The sequence below is a fragment of the Bufo gargarizans genome, chromosome 9 (genome assembly GCF_014858855.1).
Source record: "Bufo gargarizans isolate SCDJY-AF-19 chromosome 9, ASM1485885v1, whole genome shotgun sequence".
NCBI classification, from domain to species: Eukaryota; Metazoa; Chordata; class Amphibia; order Anura; family Bufonidae; genus Bufo; species Bufo gargarizans.
Genome location: NC_058088.1, coordinates 155,802,704 through 155,825,150, shown reverse-complemented (window position 1 = coordinate 155,825,150; position 22,447 = coordinate 155,802,704).

Here is a 22,447-nt window from a genome sequence, read left to right as displayed (position 1 = left end):
CAACTCTTCTGTCGTTGCGCAGGCACTGCAGCATGTAGTCGCTCATGTGTGCCAGGCTGCCCAGAGGTAAGGACAAGCTGTCCTCTGTGGAAGGCGTATCGTCATCGTCCTGCGTTTCCCCCCAGCCACGCACCAGTGATGGGCCCGAGCTGCGTTGGGTGCCACCCTGCTGTGAACATGCTTCATTCTCATCCTCCTCCACCTCCTCCTCATCCTCGTCCTCCACTAGTGAGCCCTGGCTGGCCACATTTGTACCTTGCCTCTGCTGTTACAAAAAAACTCCCTCTGAGTCACTTCTAAGAGACTGGCCTGAAAGTGCTAAAAATGACCCCTCTTCCTCCTCCTCCTCCTCCTGGGCCACCTCCTCTTCCATCATCACCCTAAGTGTTTTCTCAAGGAGACATAGAAGTGGTATTGTAAGGCTGATAACGGCGTCATCGCCTCTGGCCATGTTGGTGGAGTACTCAAAACAGCGCAACAGGGCACACAGGTCTCGCATGAAGGCCCAGTCATTGGTGGTGAAGTGGTGCTGTTCCGCAGTCCGACTGACCCGTGCGTGCTGCAGATGAAACCCCACTAAGGCCTGCTGCTGCTCGCACAGTCTGTCCAGCATGTGCAAGGTGGAGTTCCACCTGGTGGGCACGTCGCATATGAGGCGGTGAGCGGGAAGGCCGAAGTTACGCTGTAGCGCAGACAGACGAGCAGCGGCAGGATGTGAACGCCGGAAGCGCGAACAGACGGCCCGCACTTTATGCAGCAGCTCTGACATGTCGGGGTAGTTGTGAATGAACTTCTGCACCACCAAATTCAGCACATGCGCCAGGCAAGGGATGTGCGTCAAACCGGCTAGTCCCAGAGCTGCAACGAGATTTCGCCCATTATCACACACCACCAGGCCGGGCTTGAGGCTCACCGGCAGCAACCACTCGTCGGTCTGTTGTTCTATACCCCACCACAACTCCTGTGCGGTGTGGGGCCTGTCCCCCAAACATATGAGTTTCAGAATGGCCTGCTGACGTTTACCCCGGGCTGTGCTGAAGTTGGTGGTGAAGGTGTATGGCTGACTGGATGAGCAGGTGGAAGAAGAGGAGGAGGAAGCCGAGTAGGAGGAGGAGGCAACAGGAGACAAGGAATGTTGCCCTGCGATCCTTGGCGGCGGAAGGACGTGCGCCAAACAGCTCTCCGCCTGGGGCCCAGCCGCCACTACATTTACCCAGTGTGCAGTTAGGGAGATATAGCGTCCCTGGCCGTGCTTACTGGTCCACGTATCTGTGGTTAGGTGGACCTTGCCACAGATGGCGTTGCGCAGTTCACGCTTGATTTAATCGGATACTTGGTTGTGCAGGGAAGGCACGGCTCTCTTGGAGAAGTAGTGGCGGCTGGGAACAACATACTGTGGGACAGCAAGCGACATGAGCTGTTTGAAGCTGTCTGTGTCCACCAGCCTGAATGACAGCATTTCATAGGCCAGTAGTTTAGAAATGCTGGCACTCAGGGCCAGTGATCGAGGGTGGTTAGGTGGGAATTTACGCTTTCTCTCAAATGTTTGTGAGATGGAGAGCTGAACGCTGCCGTGTGACATGGTTGAGATGCTTGGTGACGGAGGTGGTGGTGTTGGTGGTACATCCCCTGTTTGCTGGGCGGCAGGTGCCAACGTTCCTCCAGAGGCGGAGGAAGAGGCCGAGGCGGCAGCAGCAGAAGAGGCCGAGGCGGCGGCAGCAGAAGAGGTAGCAGGGGGAGCCTGAGTGAGTTCCTTGTTTTTAAGGTATTTACTCCACTGCAGTTCATTCTTTGCATGCAGGTGCCTGGTCATGCAGGTTGTGCTAAGGTTCAGAACGTTAATGCCTCGCTTCAGGCTCTGATGGCACAGCGTGCAAACCACTCGGGTCTTGTCATCAGCACATTGTTTGAAGAAGTGCCATGCCAGGGAACTCCTTGAAGCTACCTTTGGGGTGCTCGGTACCAGATGGCGGCGGTCAGTAGCAGGCGGAGTCTCTTGGCGGCGGGTGTTCTGCTTTTGCCCACTGCTCCCTCTTTTTCTACGCTGTTGGCTTGGTCTGACCACTGCCTCTTCCTCCGAACTGTTAAAGTCAGTGGCACGACCTTCATTCCATGTGGGGTCTAGGACCTCATCGTCCCCTGCATCGTCTTCCACCCAGTCTTCCTCCCTGACCTCCTGTTCAGTCTGCACACTGCAGAAAGACGCAGCAGTTGGCACCTGTGTTTCGTCATCATCAGAGACGTGCTGAGGTGGTATTCCCATGTCCTCATCATCAGGAAACATAAGTGGTTGTGTGTCAGTGCATTCTATGTCTTCCACCGCTGGGGAAGGGCTAGGTGGATGCCCTTGGGAAACCCTGCCAGCAGAGTCTTCAAACAGCATAAGAGACTGCTGCATAGCTTGAGGCTCAGACAGTTTCCCTGATATGCATGGGGGTGATGTGACAGACTGATGGGCTTGGTTTTCAGGCGTCATCTTTGCGCTTTCTGCAGAAGACTGGGTGGGAGATAATGTGAACGTGCTGGATCCACTGTCGGCCACCCAATTGACTAATGCCTGTACCTGCTCAGGCCTTACCATCCTTAGAACGGCATTGGGCCCCACCAAATATCGCTGTAAATTCTGGCGGCTACTGGGACCTGAGGTCGTTGGCACACTAGGACGTGTGGCTGTGGCAGAACGGCCATGTCCTCTCCCAGCACCAGAGGGTCCACTAACACCACCACGACCATGTCCACGTCTGCGTCCCTTACTAAATGTTTTCCTCATTGTTACCGTTCACCACAATCTGAAAAAATATTTTGGGCCCAATGTATTGAATTCAAATTCACGCCTTTTTTTACAGACACCTAACACTATCTGGCTATCTATTAAGGTACCATATTACACTAATACAGGCACAGCAGTAACAACAGATTTAGCTGAATATAAATTGTAGGCCTAGTATTTAGGCACTGGATGACAGGTATACGTTTACGGACAGAATTAGACTTGGAAATGCACGGTAGCTTCAACCCAGAACAAAAACTGTGCTTTGGCGGACACTAAATGAATTGACCAGCCTCAGCAATAAACACAGATTTAGCTGAATATAAATTTTAGGCCTATTATTTAGGCGCTGGATGACAGGTATACGTTTACGGACAGAATTAGACTTGGAAATGCACGGTAGCGTGAGAAGTTATTGAGGATGACCCTATCCACACCTTCAATCTAATATACCCTTTTATGGATAGATTTAAAGTTGGCCTGATACAGCAGAAACCACTGATTTAGGGAATTGCTAAGTTGGGAATTGTATTTCAACCCAGAACAAAAACTGTGCTTTGGCGGACACTAAATGAATTGACCAGCCTCAGCAATAAACACAGATTTAGCTGAATATAAATTTTGGGAATTATATTTCAACCCAGAACAAAAATATATCCTTTGCCAGACAGCAGACAGTATTACAATTGGCTAGCAACAGCTGAAACACCAGATTTAGGGTACTGCTATTTTGGCAATTGTATTTCACCCCTCAATAAAATAGCAAGCACAGCCAAGCCCCTGATGTAGGATATAGCAAAAAAATAACCACACTATTGATGGTTAAATGGACTTGGTGGCAGCTTGTGCTGGCGCACCACTAAACACAAAATGGCCGCCGATCACCCTAGAAAAAGGTGACTGAAAAACACTCTGGGCAGCCTAAAAACAGTGAGCAATTAAATAGCAGCAGTTCAATGATCCACAGCTGTAGATCGATCACTGAATTAAGTGTTTTTGATGAGTTAATCACTGCCTAATCTCGCCCTAACAGTCGCAGCTGCAACCTCTCCCTACACTGATCAGAGCAGAAAGACGTGCGGCGCTACGTGACTCCAGCTTAAATAGAGGCTGGGTCACATGCTGCACTGGCCAATCACTTCCATGCCAATAGTAGGCATGGCTGTGATGGCCTCTTGGGGCAAGTAGTATGACGCTTTTTGATTGGCTGCTTTGCAGCCTTTCAAAAAGCGCCAAGAAAGCGACGAACACCGAACCCGAACCCGGACTTTTACGAAAATGTTCGGGTTCGGGTCCGTGTCACGGACACCCCAAAATTCGGTACGAACCCGAACTATACAGTTCGGGTTCGCTCATCCCTACTTGTTACCAGTGGGGTACCTCAGGGATCTGTTCTGGGACCCATATTGTTTAATATCTTTATCAGCGAAATTGCAGAAGGCCTCAATGGTAAGGTGTGTCTTTTTGCTGATGACACAAAGATTTGTAACAGGGTTGATGTTCCTGGAGGAATACACCAAATGGAAAAGGAAAACTAGAGGAATGGTCAAAAATCTGGCAACTAAAATTCAATGTTGATAAGTGCAAGATAATGCACCTGGGACGTAAAAACCCAAGAGCAGAATATAAAATCAGTGATACAGTCCTAACCTCAGTATCTGAGGAAAGGGATTTAGGGATCATTATTTCAGAAGACTTAAAGGTAGGCAGACAATGTCACAGAGCAGCAGGAAATGCTAGCAGAATGCTTGGGTGTATAGCAAGAGGAATTACCAGTAGAAAGAGGGAGGTGCTCATGCCGCTCTACAGAGCACTAGTCAGACCTCATTTGGAGTATTGTGCTCAGTACTGGAGACCATATCTCCAGAAGGATATTGATACTTTGGAGAGAGTTCAGAGAAGAGCTACTAAACTGGTACATGGATTGCAGGATAAAACTTACCAAGAAAGATTAAAGGACCTTAACATGTAAAGCTTGGAAGAAAGATGAGACAGAGGGGATATGATAGAAACTTTTAAATACATAAAGGGAATCAACAAGGTAAACGAGGAAAGAATATTTAAAAGAAGAAAAACTGCTACAAGAGGACATAGTTTTAAATTAGAGGGGCAAAGGTTTAAAAGTAATATCAGGAAGTATTACTTTACTGAGAGAGTAGTGGATGCATGGAATAGCCTTCCTGCAGAAGTGGTAGCTGCAAATACAGTGGAGGAGTTTAAGCATGCATGAGATAGGCATAAGGCCATCCTTCATATAAGATAGGGCCAGGGGCTATCCATAGTATTTAGTATATTGGGCAGACTAGATGGGCCAAATGGTTCTTATCTGCCGACACATTCTATGTTTCTATGTTTCTATTGAACTGTTGGCTTGCCCTTCGTCCAGTGTCCTGTTCGAAAGGACGTTCAGCGCAGCAGGGGAGATTGTGACCGATAAGCGCACTCGCCTAGCTCACAACAGTGTGGACTACCTCACATTTATAAAAATTAATGAGGCATGGATCTCGGAGGAATTCAACACATGTGACGAGTCGACCATGTTTGATTGAATTTCCTCATGACAGCCCACAAATATCTGGTAAATAGGTAAATACAGTAGCATAGAAGGCCTTTCATGTCCGTTGAATGCCTCATTTTTGGGGCCTGTACTGGCCGACGGTTAAATTTGTATCCTGTGACAGCCTAATTTACCTCCAGCCACAGTATCCAAAGTTCTTTGCTGTCAAGTAAATGCCTATTGGCTAATTTTTGGGGCCTGTACTGGCCGACAGTTAAATTTTTTATCTCTAGCCACATAATCACACCCCTGTCTCACTCCTCTGCCTGTCATTATGGTGGTGTATGAACCGCATTCACCATAAGGTCACGGTATGGCGCTGTTATCCGGTCAATGTATGGGGGTGGTATCCAATAACTGGATGGCCATAACTGTATCCCTTTCCCTGCCCACACCATCATTTTTAGACCTGGCATGAGAGGGAAAAATATGCAGATTGCGGTGCTAAGAACGTTTGCGCCACAATCTGTGTCAGAAATATGCCTAACAGATATATTTCTATATAATAAATTACCACCTAATTGTATTTTAATTCGGGGTAGGGCTAATATCTTTATATTATATAGATTCTAGTGTATTATACTGTGCCCAGTATTTCCCAGTAGAAAATTATCCTTGGGAAGCACAGTCCTCATCCCTGACCACCAGGACCAGGTAGTGCTCTGTCAGTACGTGGCGGCCTCCCCTCTCCGCCACACCGCTCCACTGTGTACTGATGATTATTCTGACACTAGGACTGGGTCCACATCCTATTTTTGCCATCCATTTAATGCATACCAAAAATGTATGCGTTAACAGATGCCTCAGACTGATGCTGTACAGTGTCACCATACAGTTCCATGGTAGAAAAAAAAATTACGTTAACGTATGCATTTTTTTAATGGACTCTGCAGGATACAAAAACGTGGAATGCTGAACATTTGTAAACATCAAACTGATAGGAAATAAACATTTTCTAGGCTCCAGCAGGGCACATTTTTGAGAGTTTCCCTTTAAGACGCATAAAAATGTTCCCTGATTAAATTTTTTGTGGGAATTTTTGCCAATTATCCCCCTCTGGTATATCACTGTCCATGTTGTGCGACTATTTGTGTACTTCTAGTAAGTGTTTGCTGGCTGCAAATATGAGCTGAAGGTCTTTCAGGTTTGCCTGCCATTAAAGTCAATGGGGCACTCTGCAAACTTGCGGTTCGCGAACATTTGATCACGTTCACGCAATTGCGTTCACAAACCATTCCAGTCGATGTTCGTCCATCACTACTTATATATATAATTCAGATAGTTATCGAGAGATAGTCAGTGTAGGTTAGATTGATAGTGTAGGTTAGATTCTATAGTGTAGCTGATAGGGTCCAGTGCAGGGTGTTAGGAAGTGTAATAGGTTCTGCTGTCCATACATACGTGCTACAGACATAGTGCTGTGATGTCACAAGTTGCACGTATTGCGAAAAAATATGTGCATCCTTAATTGCCGAAAATTTGCAAGCGTAAATATATTGGAGCACTCTATCTGCATATAAAGCTATTCTAATGTTCTGTCATGCCAACCATTTTCTCCAGGCTCAGGAAACTTATGCCAGCTTGAAAAATGTAACATAAGTGACCCACGCCTGTATTTCAAGCGCATTACGCAAATAATATATTGCCAATTTTTGCAATCAAGAATATAATCTCGAATTCTGAAATATATGATGAATATTCTATAAAATATTTGCAAAATATTGCGAATTTGAATATTGCCCCTGCCGCTAATCACTAATGGTAAATTAGTGCTGCACAGTTTACCTATGAGAATGATGAACAAATTTAGGGTATAAATTTGAAGTTCTGTCTAAAGCACATAGACGTAGCCTCTAGTTATCTGGCAAACACTGATTACTCACAATTAACTTTTCGACTGTCCACGTGTCGAATGTGACCTAGATTCATGGAGCATCCCAACTGTCCCCGAATTTTAAAGCAACATGTACCCAACTTAAAAAATGTTGACTGCAAGAAATCAATGTGAATGCTGCAAGTACAACTGAACACAGAATACCATGGAATATCTCAACAACATGTGAGAGTCCATAATTTCCATTAGTACCTTGTTGTCTCCCCGGTGTGGGATGCAGAAGACAGCTGTTGACAATGGCAAGTGTCCTAGACCAAATCAAAATGGAGATATGTCTGATATAAGTCGCATTGGCCTTTGAAAGGGAATTATGCACGTGTCATAATGAAACCCTCTTGGCAGCCACAAACTATGAAATCATAAACAGCCCTGTCTGCTGGATAGTCGTTACACAACATATTCAGGAAATTATGAGAACAAAAACAGAAATAACATTTCTTTGCGACATAAATTTTAGCATGTGTATAATAGTAATAACAGGATAAAATACAAACAAAAAGAAATTGCACGCCACAGAGTATGTGAATACCGATCAGAAGAACAAAAAGACTCACCTACATAGGTTGTGCTGGAATACGCACATTAACTATAATGGGGGCGGGCCAGAGTTCCAGCACAGCAAACATGCTGAGAGGCGGCCGGGATAGTGTGAAACTAGCCTTAGAGCAACATCTGTCACGATGCTACAAATTTATATTTAGTCTAGTTCTTAATAGATGAGCAAGGTTTGGTTTGGTTGTGGAATCCATATACTGTGTATGAAAGGAACAATAAGGAAGATACGCTGATGCATATTATTCTTCATAATGCATATATAGTGAGAAGATAAATGAGCCAAAGGATAAAAAAAAAACTATTTGCATACAGTAAACATTGTTCAGAATATGTCCCAAAAGGGGTAAGAAGGTATTAGGTACAAGGTCCCTAAATAATATTTACCTAGTGCCACTAGAGATAGAAAATCTAGTAAATGTGTGCTTAGGAGATGTGCCTCAGCACTATGGAATATGCTCCACGTGTAAGGGATGTAGCGTGCCCTTTAAAATGCGTACCTGTCATAAGCGCGTTTAGCGTTTGAGCATTGGTGGAGGGAGCGTGGCAAGCCTCATTATGAATTCAAGCCGAACTTCGCGCATGCGCGTTAGTGAGGGAAGCGTCTCAAGCCTCATTTTGGAGTGGATGCGAGCCAGAGCGCTCCTCTATCAGCTGATTGTATGCAATCAATGCAATACGGTTGGACAGAGGAGAACCAATGGGAAACAGGGATTAAAATAGGAATAAGAGCAAGTAGTGAATACATGATATGGGCAAAATAAGTAATAAGGACCATAAATGACAATAAATAAATAAAATGGGAGGCAAAGACATAAGCAAAATATGTGATGAGAAAAAAGAGAATGTAGTATAATGGATCTTTTGGATTGTAAAGGATACTAGGCGGCACCATGCTTCCATACTAGTAGGTCTGGAAAGGAAGATAAAGAATAATTATTATATACATATCATGATATTTAGCTCTATGTTCAATATATGTTGGTTAGGGAACCTTAGGCATATCTTCTACATAATTAGATTAAACTCTGGATTTCATACTCCCTGTTTAACCCTTTTGGTTCCAAACTATCAAGTTTATGGATCCAGTATGCCTCTGATTTTCAATTGTTTGACTCTATCTCCCCCACTTTTAAATGGTGTGATATGTTAAATTACTTGGTATTTAAGTTGGGGTTAGGTTGTGGCCCGCCGAGTCAAAGTGTGCCAGTACTGGTAAAAGTAGGTTTTTCCACCTTATACTGGACTTGGGTTGACATATTTGATCTTAAATTTTTTGTGTCTTCTCTCCCACATAAACTTTACCACAGGAACATTTCAGTAAGTACACTACAAAGTTGGATTTGCATGTAAAAAAAGCCCTAAATGGGGAAAGTTTTACCGGATTGTGGATGATAAAAATGTGAACCTTTTTGAACGTTGGAACATTGTAGACAGTGTACACATGGGAATGTGCCTTTCTGTGTGTAGAGGAATGTCTGCTTAGGGACAGTGCTAGAGGATCCGATGTCAGCCCTCACTAAATATTATTTAGGGACCTTTTACTTAATACTTTCTTACCCCTTTTGGGACATATTCTGAACAATGTTTACTGTTTGTAAATAGTTCCCCCCCCCCCTTTTGGCTCATTTATCTTCTCACTATATATGCATTATGAAGAATAATATGCATCAGAGTATCTTCCTTATTCCTTTCATATACACTCACCTAAAGAATTATTAGGAACACCTGTTCTATTTCTCATTAATGTGATTATCTAGTCAACCAATCACGAGGCAGTTGCTTCAATGCATGTAGGGTTGTGGTCCTGGTCAAGACAATCTCCTGAACTCCAAACTGAATGTCAGAATGGGAACGAAAGGTGGGCTACAACAGCAGAAGACCCCACCGGGTACCACTCATCTCCACTACAAATAGGAAAAAGAGGCTATAATTTGCACGAGCTCACAAAATTGGACTGTTGAAGACTGGAAAAATGTTGCCTGGTCTGATGAGTCTCAATTTCTGTTGAGACATTCAAATGGTAGAGTCCGAATTTGGCGTAAACAGAATGAGAACATGTATCCATCATGCCTTGTTACCACTGTGCAGGCTGGTGGTGGTGGTGTAATGGTGTGGGGGATGTTTTATGGGCACATTTTAGGCCCCTTAGTGCCAATTGGCCATCGTTTAAATGCCACGGGCTACCTGAGCATTGTTTCTGACCATGTCCATCCCTACATGACCACGATGTACCCATCCTCTGATGGCTACTTCCAGCAGGATAATGCACCATGTCACAAAGCTCGAATCATTTCAAATTGGTTTCTTGAACATGACAATGAGTTCACTGTACTAAAATGGCCCCACCAGTCACCAGATCTAAACCCAATAGAGCATCTTTGGGATGTGGTGGCTCTGCATCCCTCAAATCTCCATCAACTGCAAGATGCTATCCTATCAATATGGGCCAACATTTCTAAAGAATGCTATCAGCACCTTGTTGAATCAATGCCACAGTAGAATTAAGACAGTTCTGAAGGAAAAAGGGGGTCCATCACCGTATTAGTATGGTGTTCCTAATAATTCTTTAGGTGAATGTAAATGGTTCCCACAACCAAACCAAACCTTGCTCATCTAAGAACTCGACCAAATTTAAATTTGCAGCACTGTGACAGATATTACTCTAAGTGACCTTATTTATGACTTTATACGTGTAATTACCAATTTGTTGTAATTTATTTAGTTTTATTAATTTTTTGTTATCTATTTTTTGCTGTAGTTTGATAAAGGCCAAGTGTGGCCGAAACATCATATGATTTGTACAGCCGCATTTCTAAATAAACTCCAACAAAATTGCAACCACCTTGCTGGAGTATTTTCTTCTACTATAGTAATCTATACCATCTATGAGATGGGATAGATTTCAGTCTGGTGCATGGACTGCCGGAGGAGGCATTTAATTTATGAACAGGCCTGCGCCTAGTCATAAATTAGAGGCCTTCTCTGACAGCGCAGTCTAGGGCCCATCAAGAACAATGTAGCATATTCTGGTCATGACAAATCAAGGTCAGATTACCAGGTGCAGAAAATGGATAAAATATCCAGGGATGGCATAAAAATTGGTTTATTGAGTAAATGTCATTAATGCATTTCAAGGCTATTTCTTTCCCTTTATTAAAGGGTTTTTCCCATCTCTGACAATGGGGGCTTATCGTTAGATTACACAGAAAATGGAACCGTAAAAGTGGTGGAGTAAACACTATGCATGCACAGCCACCCTCCATTGATTTCTATGAGGTCAAGGAAAATAGCTGAGCGCTGGCTCTGCTATTTTTCTATCGGGCCTATAGAATTGAATGGGAGCAGTGGCCGCACATGCGCAGTGCACTCCTATTCACTTATATGGAGAGAGCTGTTGGTAGTGGCCAGACCCAGGGAAACACCCATTTAATGGGAATACCCTTTAAAGCTAGAAGAGACAACAATTGGTTTTGAATGTTTAACATCTGCTAAGCTTCTTATTTTATAATATATCCTGTCTTGTGACCTTTGGTCTTACCAGTGGGTTATGTCTCTGCATGGTTAGCAGGTTATGGTGTTACATGGATTTGGTAGTTGTGATCAAATCCAATTATTCTCCTAATTTACCTTGTGCCTAAGGTTGTAAAAATTAATTGTGTTATTGATAGGATCCGTATACTGGAAAAAAATTGTAAAGAAAGTTTTCACTTACCTAATTTACTAAACTCCTTAATTTGATTTCTACAAGTGCCATTTTTTTATTTTAGTTTTCTATGTTTATGATGCCAATAGATTTGCACCAAAGTTATTGAAAATGTGTGGGAAAACAGAGTAACTGTAATAACATAACAAAAAGAACCATACTGACTCATTGAACCCATGCCACTTCCATCACCTCTTCTCCTCTGCCTCACTCTGGTCATAGTTTATGGCTGAACTGGTTACTTGCCCATATACATATGATCACTGCAGCAAATCGCTGGCCTCAGAGCTATTCTGCATGAGACAGCTGATGAGGCCAGTGATGGTCACATGTGTATGCAGACACATAACAGCTGCAATCAGGCAAACTAAGACTAGCAGAAAAGCAGATGGGATCTGGAAGCAGCATTGGTCCAACATGTAGCTATACTGTTTTTTGTCATGTTATTAAACTCCCTGCATTTACCGACACTTTTTCATTAACTTGGACAAGCTCTTAAATTGCATTTTTTTTCAAAGTTATTGATGATTACTGAATTACAAAAATTATGGTACTTGTTTCAGGTCAAATTACATGTTTCAAGTCAACTTCTTCCTGCTAAAGGACTGCAACTGGTTCATTTAAATAGATGTTTCTACAGATGCGTCCTTAATATTTCCCTTACCATAAGATAGAAAGTGTAATGAAAACATATACAGGGTTGGACTGCCCCATTAGAGTACCAGAGGATCCTCATGTGGGCCCAGTCTCTGAAGCCATAGTGAGCCTCATAGATCCAGGACACAAAACCCATTTGGATGATAAATTGCCACTAGGTTGTCATGCCCTGCTCAGGTCATGTGCGGAGGTCTGCTAGGTTAGCAGCACATGTGTAGCCTTTTGTTATTGTTTTGGAGTTGAGCTATATCCGCCTCCCTTCAGGTGCACTGGATGGGGTTGTTTGTATGAGTTTAAATTACACCCACTCCCAGTGTCCTGTGCGGGTTATAGCTTCTGTCTTGTTCAGAGGAAGGAGGGAAGGATTGCCGTTCCTGCTCAGTACAAGATAAGTTGGTTTTGTTTTCTTGTGATTGTCTGTCTAGGCTGTTAGAGAGATGCCTGCCCCCTCCAGGTTCTGAGGGAGCAGGCTGCCTCTTTCCCCCTTTCACCATCTTAGGGATTTTAGGGAATCTTCAGCCTAGGCACGAAGACACTTTCATTCCCACCTTCAGGGTCTGAATGTGGGCATATAAGTCTAGGGAGAGCTGGTAGGGATTTGTCAGGAGGTTACCTTTATCCCATCTTCTTGCCTAGACATTTGTTTTGTTGTATTCTGTGTATCTTGTATCCTGTCCAGCGTGACATAGGGTCTATTTATGATATGGAAGTTGCACACCAAAAATAATTTCCACTGGTGGGCCCAAGAAACCCCAATCCAACACTGAAAATATATGTTCATCCATCTATCGCCACATTTTAAAAATATATCTTCAATATAAAACTTCAAATACATTCAGTAGAAGTAAGCTATAAGTGCAGTTCTTCTCTGGCATAAGTAAATATATGGAGGCTGGTTGGTTGATGGCAATTCAGCACTTAGGTGATACTTGCCTACTATTAGACTGGTGATGAGTGTCTTGGCTGTAATCCCTCTTTTTGCAGCAGTGTGTTCAATGCTGGTGGTAGCGGTTCACTCTGCTGTCTGAAGTCTCAAAACTTTACTCGCCGAAAGTTGGAGTAGTTCTCTCTGGAGAATTTGTAAAAAGAGCAGGAGCTCTACAAAATGCTTTCTCTCCTCTTTGTCTCTGGACAGAAACATCCCCTCCTGGCAGGAAGCAGGACCAGCTCTCTCCTACGAAGAGGGGAGGAATAGAGTGGTTATCCCTGTTTCTTGCCAACCTTGCTGAAACCTATGGGGAAACGCAAACAATAACACACATAAGAATACAAACTGTATAGAATTTTTGCAACCCCACATCTGGAGCACTACATCAATATAATGTGTTTTGTTTTGTTTTTTTGTATGGGACAGGCACGGAAGCCTCCCATGTAGAGATATGTGAATTTCTTGAAACAAGCTAGCTGGCAGATTCAATTTGGGTATAAATAAATTTGCTCAAAATTTAAAGTGCTCAGTTTGCCCTCAAAAGTCATGTATGGCACTATGTGGTTAACTAGGGCTCTTTAATGCCAAGACAGCACTAGGATTGTCACAGTTAGGACTCATTCACACAACGTGGTTTGGTTCCGCATACGAGACGCATTTTTTGATAGATAGTGTTAGCAGTGGATTATTCAGGTCTCCATCAGGCGTAGCTCGATGAACAGCAGGGTTTTATCCAAAAATAACAGCAAAACATATGAATATAACCTTCAGTAAGATCAGAATCTCAGCACATCTGCTTTTGGCTTTCTTCTCTCTCAGCTCTCTCAGCTCTCTCAGCTCTCTCATCTCTCTCAGCTCTCTCTGTATGTGTGAAGTAAGTCTCCGCCCCTTCTTGCCTTTTCTTTTTAGCAGGACGTTATTTACAACATAACACTTTGTCTGAAAACAGGCCGTCACATAATGTAGTCTTAATACACAGAACAATAAGCATTATTCCAACACCCCCACTTAAGTACTTATCCTGTTAGTCCCATAGCTGGCTTGAGTTTTTGAAACTTTTACTTGGGTAGTGGTTTGCTTACGTGTCTGCAGAGAACTCCAATTGTTGCTTAGTGATGTCCCGAACTATTCGCCGGCGAACATAGATTGTTTGCTTCGCCGTGGCAGGTAGCTTGCATTTAAAAAAAATGTTTCATGCCCTGCAAGTGCATAGTGTCACCAGCGCAACTCATATCTGGTGTCACAGTAGATTACATTTTAAAAAAAAACAATTTTGACTGTGAAATAATAGCAGTCAGTTGCCTGCACGCGTGTGTGTTTCAGGCCCTGCAAGTGCAGTGTCACACCAGTGCAACTCATATCTTGCGTCACAGTAGATTATATTAAAAAAAAAATACTACTATCTCAGGCCCTATAAGTGCACAGTGTCACACCAGTGCAACTCATCTCTTGTGTCACAGTAGATTACATTTAAAAAAACAACAACAATTTTGACTGTGAAATAATAGCAGTCAGTTGCCTGCACGCGTGTGTGTTTCAGGCCCTGCAAGTGCCCAGTGTCACACCAGTGCAACTAATATCTTGTGTCACAGTAGATTACATAAAAAAAACTAAAAACTATTTTGACTGGAATAGATTGAATAGCAGTTAGTTGTCTGCAAGCGTGTGTGTCAGGCCTACAACGTCTACTCTGCCAACTTCTGCCAGTGCACAGTGCCACTCATATCTGGTGTCACAGTAGCTTGCACGTATAGTACAACTAAAATGATCCCAAAAAAATGCAGGCAGAGGCAGGCCACCCCGCAGGGGCCGTCGTGGTCGTGGTTCCCTTTGGCCCTAGAATAGTGCCCAGTGTTCAGAGGCCACGTACCCTGAACTCGAAAAGATCTGAGGACATAGTTGACTGGCTAACACAGGACAGCCAATCTTCTACAGCTTCTGCTCAGAACCTAGACGCACCATCCTCCTGCAGCTCAGCTTCGGGAACCTCTCAAGTTACCACTCGCCCGCCTGCCGCCACCACCAACACTATCACCACAGCCGCTTCACTTGATCTGTCAGAGGAGTTATTTACACATCAGTTGGAAGAAATGAGTGATGCTCAACTATTATTGCCAGAGGATGTAGATAACAGGGATATGTCTCAGTCAGGCAGCATTACACAGATGGACGTACGGTGTGATGATGAAGGTGAAGCGGTTGATGATGACGATGTGTCCGTGGATGTCACGTGGGTGCCCGCTCGAAGAGAAGAAGAACAGGTGGAAAGTTCAGATGGGGAGACAGAGAGGAGGAGGAGATGAGTTGGAAGCAGGGGGAGGTCGTCACAAGGAGCTAGTGGCACAGTCAGACAGCATGTATCGGCACCCGTGGTCAGCCAGACAGCACGCCAATCAACGCATGCTGTTGCCACCACCAGAATGCCGTCAGTGCAAAGCTCAGCAGTGTGGCATTTTTTTTTGTGTGTCTGCCTCTGATAACAGCGATGCCATTTGCAACCTGTGCCCAAAAAAACTGAGTTGTGGGAAGTCCAACACCCACCTAGGTACAACTGCTTTGCGAAGGCACATGATCTCACATCACAAACGCCTATGGGATCAACACATGAGTAAAAGCAGCACACAAACTCAAAGCCACCATCCTCCTCCTGGTCCAGCATCTTCAGCCACGTCAACCACTGCTGTCCTCCTTGCCCCCTCTCAACCACCTACCGCTCCGCCTCTCGCCTTGAGCAGTTCCTGCTCATCTGCCCACAGTAAGGTGTCTGTCAAGGACATGTTTGAGCGTAAGAAGCCAATGTCACAAAGTCACCCCCTTGCCCGGCGTCTGACAGCTGACTTGTTGGAACTCTTAGCCCGCCAGCTTTTAGCATACAAGCTGGTGGAGTCTGAGGCCTTCAAAAAAATTGTAGCTATTGGGACACCGCAGTGGAAGGTACCCGGCCAAAATTTCTTTGCGCAAAAGGCAATCCCCAACCTGTACTCGATTGTGCAAAAGGAAGTCATGGCATGTCTGACACACAGTGTTGGGGCAAGGGTCCATCTGACCACTGATACCTGGTCTGCAAAGCACGGTCTGGGCAGGTATACCTACACTGCGCATTGGGTAAACCTGCTCACGGCTGCCAAGCATGGAATGCGTGGCTCTGCAGAGGAGTTGGTGACAACGCCACGACTTGCAGGCAGGCCTGATGCCACCTCCTCTAATCCTCCTACTCCTTCCTCTTCCATAACCTCCTCGGCTGAGTCCTCTTCAGCTGCTGTGTCTTACTCCAAATTAACGGCACCCCCAGCTCCCCAGGGGCTATTCCACATCCCGGATACGACAGTGTCACACCGTCTTGGGGTTGACTTGCCTGAAAGCAGAGAGTCACATCGGACCAGCACTCCTGTCCGCCCTTAACGCACAGGTGGATCGGTGGCTGACTCCGCACCAACTGGAGATCGGCAAAGTGGTGTGTGACAACGGAAGCAATTTGTTGGCGGTATTGAATTTGGGCAAGTTGACACATGTGCCGTGCATGGCACATGTGTGTAATCTGATCGTACAACGCTTTGTGCATAAGCACCAGGCTTACAGGACGTCCTCAAGCAGGCCAGGAAGGTGTGTGGCCATTTCAGGTGTTCCTACACGGCCATGGCACACTTTTCAGACATTCAGCACTGAAACAACATGCCACTGAGGCGCTTGATTTGCGACAGCCCGACACATTGGAATTCAACACTCCAATTGTTCAACCGCCTGCTCCAACAAGAAAAAGCCATCAACGAGTATTTGTATGACCGGGGTGCTAGGACAGCCTCTGCGGAGCTGGGAATTTTTTTGCAACGTTACTGGACGCTCATGAGCAATGCCTGTAGGCTCATGCATCCTTTTGAGGAGGTGACAAACCTAGTCAGTCGCACTGAAGGCACCATCAGCGATATCATCCCTTTTGTTTTCTTCCTGGAGCGTGCCCTGCGAAGAGTGCTGGATCAGGCCGTAGATGAGCGTGAAGAGGAAGAGTTGTGGTCACCATCATCACCACCAGAAACAGCCTTATCAGCATCGCTTGCTGGACCTGCGGCAACGCTGGGAGAGGAGTCTGAGGAAGAGGAGTCAGAGGAGGAATGTGGCTTTGAGGAGGAGGAAGACCAACCACAGCAGGCCTCCCAGGGTGCTTGTTGTCACCTATCTTGTACCCATGGTGTTGTACGTGGCTGGGGGGAAGAACAGACCTTAAGTGAGATCAGTGAGGATGAGGAACGGGACATGAGGAGCCTGGCATCCAATCTTGTGCAAATGGGGTCTTTCATGCTGTCGTGCCTGTTGAGGGACCCGTGTATAAAAAGGCTGAAGGAGAACGACCTGTACTGGGTGTCCACGCTACTAGACCCCCAGTATAAGCAGAAAGTGCCTGAAATGTTACTGAATTACCCCAAGTCGGAAAGGATGCAGCAGTTCCAAAATAAATTAAAAAGTATGCTTTACACAGCGTATAAGGGTGATGTCACAGCACAACGGGAATCTAACAGGGGAAGAAGTGAAAGCAAGGACAGGACGCTTTACAGACGTGTTGTTGACGGCGGACATGCAGAGCTTTTTAAGTCCTACCCATCGCCACTGCCCTTTGGGGTCCACCCTCAGAGAACGACTCGACCAACAGGTAGCAGACTACCTCGCCTTAACTGCAGATATCGACACTCTGAGGATCGATGAACCCCTTGACTACTGAGTGTGCAGGCTTGACCTGTGGCCTGAGCTATCCCAATATGCGATAGAACTTCTGTCCTGCCCCGCTTCAAGTGTCCTGTCAGAAAGGACCTTCAGTGCAGCAGGAGGTATTGTCACTGAGAAGAGAAGTCGCCTAGGTCCAAAAAGTCTAGATTACCTCACCTTTATTAAGATGAATGAGGGATGGATCCCGAAGGGACTGACAGTGGGCAATACATTCAACTAAAAAAGGCCTGATGACTGAGATGAGCTGCCTTGGGCTAAAAAATGGTCCACATGCTGCTGTATTTTATCTCTGAATGCCGGATGACTTCTGTGACTTATTCGCCACCAACTAGGGTTCAAGTCGCAATGTTTTAGGGCACTTTCTGCCTGGGAAACATCAATCAGCGGCTGCAACAATACCTGGTTTTTAAGACATGTGTACATGCCTAATTTTTCTGGCCTCTGGTGCTGCACTGTGGCTTCAAAAACCAAACAAACAAAAAAAGGCACATGCATGTGTCAATTCCCCTTCGTGATCGTTGCCTTGTTGAGGTGAAGGGGCTTGTGTATCACAATTAAGCGACCACCTCTATGAGTTTGTTGGCAATGGCAATGTTGGCACACCCCAGATGATAAGGTCGTTGCTTCATTGTGAACAGACCAAAAGCGATCGACTGGATGATTTTGCATAGAAAAAACAATCATTTTCTTTGTGATCATCTAAGGTGATAATTAAAGCCTACTAGGCCAACAATGGGCCCACACTGCAGAATCATTGTTTTCTGGTCACTTAACTGTCACTGAACTACCTCAGCACGACCATAGGCTTTGAAAAAACCCCATTGCCTGCAATCTCCCAAACATGCGCACGAGCACAGTCATCACTACACCAAGATTGACGTATAGAGGAATACAATTTATGTCATGAGTGTGTCAACTATTGACAACTCTTTGTGGTTGTCTAAAATCTATTCCATACACGTCCCCTAAAAGGGGACGTAACAGGGATTAAACTGATAGGAATAGTACTACTTAACACACCACACAAATTGGGATTGCACATTACATTACACGGCGCACCAAGGACCGACCAAGCATCTTTTCCCATCTCCCAGTTCCTAAAATCGATGCCATATACACGTCCCCTGGGACGTAACAGGGATTAAATTTATAAGAATAGTACTACTTAACACGCCGCTCATATCTGGTGGCACATTCGATTGCACGCGCAGTGCCCCAAATTTGAAGTAGGAGGACTGACCAAGCATCTTTTTTCCATCTCCCGGTTCATAAAATCAATGCCATATACACGTCCCCTGATAGGGGACGTAACAGGGATTAAACTGATAGGAATGGTACTATTTAACACACCTTATAATAATATTAATAATAATAATACTAGTGGACGTAACAGGGATTAAACTGATAGGAATAGTACTACATAACACACCTTATAATAACGCAGAGAGAGGCAACGCAAAGAAAGGAGTCTGAAGAAGAGGAGTCAGAGGAGGAAGGTGGCTTTGAGGAGGTGGAAGACCAAATACAGCAGGCGTCCCAGGGGGCTTGTTGTCACCTTTCGGGGACCCTTGCTGTTGTACGTGGCTGGGTGGAGGAAGAGACCTTCAATGACATCAGTGAGGACAAGGAACAGGACATGGCTAGCTTGGTATCCAACCTTGTGCAAATGGGGAGTTTGTGGTTGTGCAAATGGACTGTTTGCGGTTGTTTGCGGTGCGTTAAACAGGGAGTTTGGGCTGTCACTGTGAAGCGGGCGTAACCGTTACACTATTTGATTGATACAACATCATACCTGATGCTTTAAAGCACGCTATTCCAAACAATTTAGGAATATTAGGTGATTTATGCCCATTATGGATTCAAACCCGACTCTGCGTCAACTACGTAATTTTCCATGGGAGTTTTGCCATGGATCCCCCTCCGGCATGCCACAGTCCAGGTGTTAGTCCCCTTAAAACAACTTTTCCATCACTATTGTGGCCAGAAAGAGTACCTGTGGGTTTTAAAATTCGCCTGCCCATTGAAGTCAATGGCGGTTCGCCCGGTTCGCCCGTTCGCGAACATTTGCTAAAATTCACGTTTGCGAACGGAAAATTTTATGTTCGCGACATCTCTACTCATTATTTTTATTCCTTAGTTTGGCTAAGGAGATTTTTATTAACATATCTTTTAAAGTTTGCACACACCCGTCTTAGGTGACAATATGTCTTCTATAAGTGACAAACCAGAAGCTCTAGACACTGTTGTAATCCATGATGCATTTCACCATTTAATCTAGCTGTCATAAAAAATACTCCAGGAGTCCAGGCTTCTCTGACTGACTGACTCTGTATACCCGAGAGAAATTAACTATATTCTTGCCAGTTACAAACAGATAAGTATATTACCTATTTCATTGTTGGTTCAAATATGATCCACAGCCACATCTACGTGAAGTTAGTAATTTCACCTTGCATTTGTATGAGTTTCCTTTGGTTACTCCAAAAAAAAATAAAAAAAATATATAAAGAAATAAAAATTCTAAATTGACTCCATAGGTAATAAGTGTGCATGTAAAGAGGACATAGGGAAATAGATTCTGAGTCTCTACAGGGACAAGGATTGATGTGATTGGTGGCAATCTCTGTACGGTTTCACATAATATGTTTGTGCGCTATAAGCAGATAAAGGAGACATCGCAAAACATTTGTCTACATGGTAGTCAACACAAACAGACATTTCACAGAAACCATTCTAACAGAATAGTTCATGTGATCAGCTATGAACTTGTTTGACCCCTTGTATTCTCAGAAATTCATGATTGAGTAGATGGTTCTGTTACTTCTTACTTTCCTAAACCTCTTATTCCACCCCTGACATTTTTACTTCTGATTTCATCATCCACAAATTTTCAGCAGTGTAAAACAGAAATTTGCCTGTTTTCAGACAAGTTAGAACATGTTCAGACATGTTCCTTCAAGCTAAACATAGACTTCTCCTCATCTTTATTTTTTACTAGCAGGTTGACAATATACTAAGTGATTTTCTAAACAGTTGCATTTGTAGCAAGGGTTTGGATTCCTGGAAATGAATTAAGCCTTCAATTTTAAGGGCAATTTATACTCATTAAATATAAACATCATGATCTATTTCAAGCTTTAAATTTTCATGAAAAACAGAACTTATAAAATTTCTTCTAAATTCATTTATATGCATAAAAGAAGAATAATATATATCTTTATATAATTGGAGCTGTGACAACCCAAGTAGGGAATGCCTGTTGCCTTTTGACTTTTTCACCAGGTTAATTAACAATACCTTATTTCATAATGCCATGAGAACCACTGTATACTGTTTTTACAGACACCATTCAAGGAACTTCTGATTCACCATTCTTTTATGGTGGCTCTTCAGAATGAGATTTCAGCATTATATACTGTTCAGTCCTGATGTCCAGGCTCTTGCTAGGGGCTCATGCACACGACCGTTGTTGTTTTGTGGTCCGTTTTTCACGGATCCGTTGTTCCGTATCTGAGGTATTTTTTTCTATGATTTAAGTCCTCTTCCGTTCGTTATTCCACAAAACATATCCATATGGTTTCCATATGCAATCCATTTTTTTGTGGATTGGAAACAGTAACTTATTAATCACCAAACACATGAGCAATATCGGCTGGGCATAGCATTTCTACAGTATGGATCTGCAAAATACGGATGAAATGCGGATGACATACGGATGTGTTCCGTGTGCGTTCCGTATTTTTTGCGGACCCATTGACTTGAATGGGGCCTCGGACCGTGATTTGCGGACAATAATAGGACATGATTAGAAGAAAGAACCGGCACTCCTTACGATGTAGTTATCAATCTTTTATTCACCACTCATGGGTAAAAGTGACGCGCGTTCGGCACATGCAAGTGCCTTTATTAAGCTCAAGCAAACAACAAGTGGCATTGAAATAAACATTGACATATGTTTAAATAGCCCGCCCCTCATCACATGATAGAAGCCTTCAAGTCATATGATTCTGACGTCATGTTGGCAAGGCAACCAAGGTATGTTTACTAACATCCAGAATGAGAAAAATAAAAATAAATGCGATCCTCCTGTATCATCGAAGATCATTGTATGTCAGTTACACTGCGGAGACACATATAAAATGTAGAAACAAAAATAATTACCTAAATCGAGCAAAGACGAGTGGTTATACGCAATAATCATCTCCTACATATTCTCATAGAAAACTGCTCACCGCGTACTCCCGATTCAACCCCTTGGGTGTCATCGTTTGTAGGCGGTGAATCCAATAGGCTTCGCGCTTCAATAGTAACTCCACCCTGTTACCTCCCCTTCGAGGGGGCAGTACCTCCTCGATAATCTGGAATCGAAGTTGAGACACATTGTGTTTTTGTTGAAAAAAATGCAAAGGAATCGGCAATAATAAATTTTCATTGCGGATGGTCGATTTGTGTTTAGCAAATCGATCTTTCATCCTCATTGTAGTCTCCCCTACTTAGCAGAGTCCACACGGACATTTCAACAGGTATACAATGTAGGAACTATTGCACGTAAAGTGTCCCTTTACTGGAATTTGTTCCCCACTATGTGGGTGTGAGATATAAGGACCTTTTATTATACTAGAGCAGTGGATGCAACTCAAACAAGAAAAGGTGCCCTGCCTGAC